The following is a 6,943-nucleotide window of genomic DNA, read 5'->3' as shown; positions in this document are numbered from 1 at the left end:
TATTTTGTATTTGTGTTGTTTGTTTCCCCTGTCCCATGTAGGGTTATCTAAAACTGAGGTATGAGGTCAGGTACGCCCTTGTCAGTGCGAATTGCCTGCGTTTAGACAGGTCCCTGTCCCTAAGGTTATTTAGATAAGGAAAGTGTTCCCATATTTTGGTTTGTTTTTGTTGCTACACAGTTTGCACACAATTGTGCAAGATCTACAGGTTACAGATCCAGCATGTCCTGAATGGATGGAACACAATGAATATAAATGGAAGTGGATTCACTTGGTGTTAACGGCCAAAGCCAAGGATAGGCCAGCTGTCACACCTGCGGTCCCCATGCGCCAGCAGTTAGAACGCTTGATAGACCTAGGCTGGGAGGACATCTGGGAAAGTCCAAAATCTACAGGAAAAATTTGGAATTTGTCGAAGGCAAAGAGAAATATAAAAAGCTCCTGCGCTGAAGAAGGTCCGTGCAAGAACTAACCAAATGGTTTAAAGGAATAAAAGTAACACTTACTGGAGAGGAGGTCTAGTAAAAAATATAGACACTCCACCCCCCCAAGGATGGAAGAAGTGGAATGATGGTGATGATTCAGGTAATGGAAGGCATGAAGTATTTTAATAATACATGTGACATCTAGCAGAACAAGTAAAAAACAAAAACAGCAACGGAATGCAATGCGTTTTGGGGATTAGCCCCCTTTTTCAAGCATAGTAAAAACATACCTGATAAGCTAAAAAATATATAGAAACAATCCTAATGAATCCTCTAATAGTAAATGCACACACCACTCCGATCAATCAGGTGCGCTTATTCCTTTAAACCATTTGGTTCTCTCCTGCACAGAGGTTCCCGAGCGCTGGAGCTTTTGACATTTTTCATTGGCTCATTACTGTGTCAGACTAAATCTTTTTGGTGGTTGTTTTGGAGGTATAAAACAGGCTACTAATTATACTGAGCACATTAAAATATATGATTTTTTTAAATATTTTAATTGAACACTTTTTTTGCTAAGTCAAAAGCAGTAAAAGAGCAGAGTTAAGGTATGAATTCAAATATCAGCCCTGTCCAGGAATAGTGCATCGGTGGCTTTACTCTGCTCGCTTCATCATTATTGATTTTTTTTTTGTTTCATATGTAATTTTAGAAAAAAATGCCTTTACAACAAAATATAAATCTGCTGTTCTCATTTCCCTGCCAGAAGGCACTCTGAAAATGTTGAAAAACCACCTCAGTCATCAAAAAAATGTATTCAGTTTAAAACAATAAATAGCAGCAAGCGGGAGGGGAAAGATGTAGCCGATCTCTTCCTGGTGTCTGTATGCTGTGAGAGGGAGGAGAGAGGATCAAGTTAGTGTACTTTTAGACAACTATCGATTCTGTACATTCACTCAGGAGCTATAGTCATTTAGTCAATGTAGCAGTGCGCACCGAAGATCTCTTCTGGCCGCCCGCCTCCATTCACTGTGAACAGGCAGTCATTCAAAGATGAGCGACTGCCTGTTGACACTGAGTGAGAAGTCGCTCACCAGTCACTTTGTTTTAGTGAGCTGAAACAAAGTATGGGGGAACAATAGGAGCGAGTGTCTCAGAGCAGCTAGAATTGTGTGTAGGAGATGAACACTGGTGGTCCACACTAAACACATAGCACAAAACCCTAAGAAATAACATTAAGACAATGCTTAATTTTCCTGTACCGGCATGAAGCTGCAGTAATCAAACAGCTTACTTATTCAGAGCCCTTGTGAGGAATTGCACTATATTCTATTCCCTCATATATTGCAGGAATGGTCTTCTGATATAGCAAAGAAAAACCAGAAAAAAAACATTAGCATACTCGATGGTGCTCGAGTGAGTACCACGCCGTGTTCGACCCCTCCCCACATTACCACTTCTGGCTGTGATGGGCCACCGTGCGCATGTCCACGGGAGGGAGAGGGAGAGAGAGAGGGAGAGAGAGAGAGAGAGAGAGAGGGAGAGATAGAGAGAGAGAGAGAGAAAAAAAAAAAAAGTTTGGCATCGGGCGGGTGGGTTGCAAAAATGCTCGGGTCTCCCATTGTCTTCAATGGGGTTCGTTACTCGAATAGAGCTCTCGAATATTACGAAAAACTCGACTCTAATAACGAGCACCCGAGCATTTTGGTGCTCGCTCATCTCTAGAATTAGTATAAGTCTCCTTGTTTTTTGAGTTTCACGAAATGCCTGAAGTTTGTTAACGTAAAATACAATTTTCCCCCAAAATATAAGGCCACCAGTAGCACAGCCTAGGCACATTGTCTGTAGTCTCTACTTTTGCTTCTTATAAGAGCAATTCAGCTATAGAATATATTAGTGATGTGCAAGTAATCACTGCAGGTCCTTAGAGGGGTTTGCTGGGCCATTTTGATTGATGATCTATCCTCGGGATAGGTCATCAATAGTTGATCGACCTGGTTCCACCGCTGCGGGACTTCGGACGATCAGCTGTTCAGGCGCCTGCTGTCACTGGCAAAACAGAGTGCAGGGCGGAAGCAGATCGCTCTGACTCTTCGTTGATTTTAATGGGAGCTGCATCTGCAATTACCACTACGAAGGGGTTGGAGTCATCTGCTTCCATTTTGTACACCGTGTTTTATTATTGACAGTAGGTGCCCAAACACCTAGATGGGGGATACATACTTTTGGTCAAGGTCCTGAGTGGCGGACAACAGCTGATCAACTATCCATGATCTATGCTGAGGATCGTGCATCAATAAAAATAGCCCAGAAAACCCTTTTAATATGTCACCATTTAATATGTCACTACCTTCAAGCAGGAGTACCTTTTAGATGGGGGATACATACTAACACCCCCAGAGAAAAGTGGAAGAGTCAGCTAAGATAACCACATTCTGATTCGTTGATATGGCCAGCTGTTATTTCTCTGATGAATCTCTGCCGGTGACTTTTTACATGAAAGGCCATTATCCCGTGAAGTTGCTGCATTGTCAGTACTAGCGCCACTGTTGTCAAATATTGTCCTGAACTTTATATTGAAAATATGCAAAGGGCATGTTATGTTATACCAGTTTAACCCTTTCCAATCCACTGTCTGACGTCTTCCTACATTCTGATTGAAGCTTGTACAGCTCCAATGTCAGAAGACGTCCGACAGGGTATTCTTCCTGTCTATTGCCAACCACTCCGCAGTTGGAACCTCTCTGGCGCACACACACTGGCTTTAGCCAGCAGATGGCACTGTTGTATAACAGCAAAAACAGAAAGCCTTTTAGGAAACCCTGAATCCAAAATTGGATTGGAAATGTGTTTCTGTTGGTGGATTGCGGCAATACTCTGTTTTATAATTACTGTGGTGGCAGTTAACCCTTTCCAATCCATTGTCTGACGTCTGAAGACATTCAGATTGAAGTCTGTACAGCTGCGATGTCGGAAGACGTCCAGCAGGGTATTCTTACTGTATATTACTGGCCGCTCTGTTTTCGGAGGCCTCTCCAGCATGTCCCATACTGCAGTACTGCCTCTAGCCAACAGTTGGCGCCATTGTGAAATGGCAAAAAGAGAAAGCCGCCTAGGATACCCTGAATCCAAAATTGGATTGCAAAGGGTCGAAAATAGGCACATTCCCAAGTATAACCATAGTGGGGGAGAAGTGATAAGACTCAGTAATGGTCTCTGGTGCATATCTAGCACAAACCCTCAGGTGAAATAGTGCAGCATGTCGTCCATTTTGACCTAAAGAGTTCCAATAAGCACACTGTATTAAGATGTGAATACATTTTTTTGGCCATATTATGTAAGCTGTGTAATTTTAATAACCCTGACTCATAAAGTCATGCAAAACTATTGATGAATATCCCTCAATATATTCAGTCACTCTGTTGAATTGTAACTTAGTTAATGATTCAATTCCAACAGTTTTTTCCCCAAAAGAGCTGATATGATGTAGCAAAACGTTGCAATTGCAGTAAATCCAAAGCACAAAACATATGTATTTCCACACGGTTTTGCTGCAGTTCCGTAAGGTTACAGGTAATGTAACTTTTATAGGTTGATATTCGTGTCTTTCTGAATTTATCATCTGTATTGTATGGCCTGTAAATACATTTTAATATTAGGCCATACTGGCAGCCAATCATTTTAGATTATACCAGAGGAAGGATCAGGTAACATTCTTGGAGTAGAACTATTCCACTACTGCTGTCAGGTAGATGTATTATTTATGTTAAAAATGAACTTCATCAAATATATTTTTAATTCACATTCTCTAACAAATGATTTGCCGTTCTGGTTATTATTAGTCTTTCCGCAGGCAAAATTAAATATTGAAGTCATTTTAATATATTTAATTGTCTGCAGAATGCCCCATCCACCAGTGTTTGAAAGCTTATCTATTGTGCTCATATTCTTAATAAATCTGTACGGTATTTCAATAGCACTAAACTTCTAAAGAAACTCTTAAAACTCTTTTGTATTTAATGCTGAAGTTCAATATAAAACTTTCTCTCCGATTCCTGGTGAACATTTCCATCTCTCGTTTATTTTCCATTATCTAATTATTTTGTTCTATATTCTTTTATGTCTTCTCAAAGTATAGACTTCTATCACCGCCCAGCGGAAGACTCTGAGCATACTTATTTTGAACTCTTCCTCACATGCAGTTTCTTTAAAAGGGTTTTCTGGGCCAATTTTATTGATGAGCAGTAAACTATTGGCTGGTTTTAAATAGCTTATAGAAATTTTGAGTGTTGCCCAGTGTTGGTGTTCGCCAACCCGGCAATGTCCTGACACAGGATGTCATGTGCTGCCCTACTTATGCTCTATACTGGGTGAAGGGGTGGTGCAGGAGCCACAAACCAAAGTCTGTGCCAAGTGCTGCTGGAACACACAAGGGACATGTAGTTAAGGATTTGACATGTGTTCCATACGTGTAAGGTGCAAGTACAGCGACCTTCATGGATGTCACCAACATGTCAGATCAAGACCTAATAAACCTAATAAATATCCTCAATGGTCCAATATAAAAACATACATTACAAAAATGCGAGGAACACAAAACGGGGCAAATGATGGTAACAGAAATGCAGGGAATGCTAGCCTAGCTTACTTTGGTATGGCAGACCCTACCTAGAAGCAGGGCAATCGCCCCAATAGGGGCAGCACCCTGTCTGGAATCTGGTTCGTCTCTAGATGAAGTATAGCACAATGTGCAATGTGTATAGCACAGTATAAGGTGAATAATGTTCACATGAATAAATAGCTATAGGTTCTTAGATGACAAGAGTCGGGTAGGACAATAACCAGCACCCATGTATAGGTAGGACAGAAATAAATACACTTCCATTATGGCTGACTGCCCAGGCTAAAGGAAATGCCTCTCTGTTAGTCAATCAATCCATATACCTCAGGAGATACTGTAGGAAGGTTGAGAAGAAAAGCACATTATACGCTGAGCCCAGTGAGGGATTTCTGACAGATGACACCTAAGGAGCCTTCTACAGTAACAAGAAGACAATCATTGGCACCCAGCGCCAAATGACAGGATGCATGCACCGAAGGCACGGTCATGTGGGGCCAGAGCTGATGCCATGGCATCATCCTAGCTCCACTTCCAAATTGCTGTTGGCACACCGCAACAACATGGCTCTCTGGAATGTTGCAGCAGGAGAAAGAAAACCAGCTACTGTTCTAGGCAAAACCCCGATTTTATCTTCTCTAGGAGTTGTTGTTCCGATCATAAAAGAACAGATTATAACTGCCTAATGGAAGCCAAGAACTACCTCTGGAATGACCCAGACTACACTGATTGATTTCCAGGGTGTCCCCTATGCTTAGTGGAGAAAAAGTCCAGCAGGCTACACTTATACATACATTAAAAAAACAGTATCCAGAAGTAAACTTGGAGCACAGACACAGGAGCATTACAGTATGCATCAACTCTGATATGAACAGAACCTTGTAGCATACATTACTGGCACTGGCGTAACTACAGGGGATGCAGTTGCACCCGGGCCCAGGAGCCTTAGGGGCTAATAAGACCTATTTTCTCCATATAGGGAGCCTAGTACTATGAATAAAGCATTATAGTTGGGTACCCTGTTACAGGTTTTGCATTGGGGCCCATAAGCTTCAAGTTACACCTCTGCGTTAAGGGCTTAAGAGAAGTTGGGGGACCCCAAAATAAACTTTTGCACCCGGGCCCATGAACCTTTAGCTACACTCCTGATTACTGGACTTACTGGTCTGTTGGCCACTACCAAGGCTTGTAATTACAGTGCATATACAGCAGTGCTAAAATAGAAGCAGATAAAGTCACCAGTTATTTGTTATGTAAAATAATTTTCATTAGCATGATTATTAATTAATTATCTGAGCCCCTGTCTTGTTTCTACTATCATATTGATGCCCTGAGATCGCCGTTCCTAGATTGTTGGGAATGTATGTAGCAGCCGTGACAGCTGTGTTATGTGTCTAGTGTACATAGCAACCATCATGGATTCCCGTGTTCTAGAGATCCTACGCTCAGGTTTCACACAAAACAGTTCATGTATTAACCCCAGAATGACAGGAAGTGTGTGAATATAAATGGATTATAACTACAGCCATATTAACGAAGAAAAGGACACATGTATTGTTTTAATTCATCGTCATATTTTCTTAGAACTCTGCATTGTGACGTTTCTCTACTGTTTCTCGTAGGAATTTATGAATAAATTACCATCTTAATGTTACAAGTTGTCTTGTCTTAAAGGCATCTGTGTATGTTCTCACCCTATGGGGGGTTCATGAAAACATTTTTCTGGTAGTTGGTATTTAAGCCAGAAGTGGATTCAAAAGGAATGGGAGACATAAAGGAAGGTGGTCTTCTTCTTCCTGCTGGAGTCACGTCTGGCTTTGGCTCAAAAAACTGCAAGAAAAACTACTGGAAGAACTATCCTTTGTGTGAAAGTGCCCAGTAATTGGTTTCTTGTCAATAG

This window comes from Eleutherodactylus coqui, chromosome 7 (genome assembly GCF_035609145.1).
Source record: "Eleutherodactylus coqui strain aEleCoq1 chromosome 7, aEleCoq1.hap1, whole genome shotgun sequence".
NCBI lineage: Eukaryota > Metazoa > Chordata > Amphibia > Anura > Eleutherodactylidae > Eleutherodactylus > Eleutherodactylus coqui.
The sequence above is the reverse complement of the archived record's forward strand: the minus strand, read 5'-3'. Positions refer to the sequence as shown.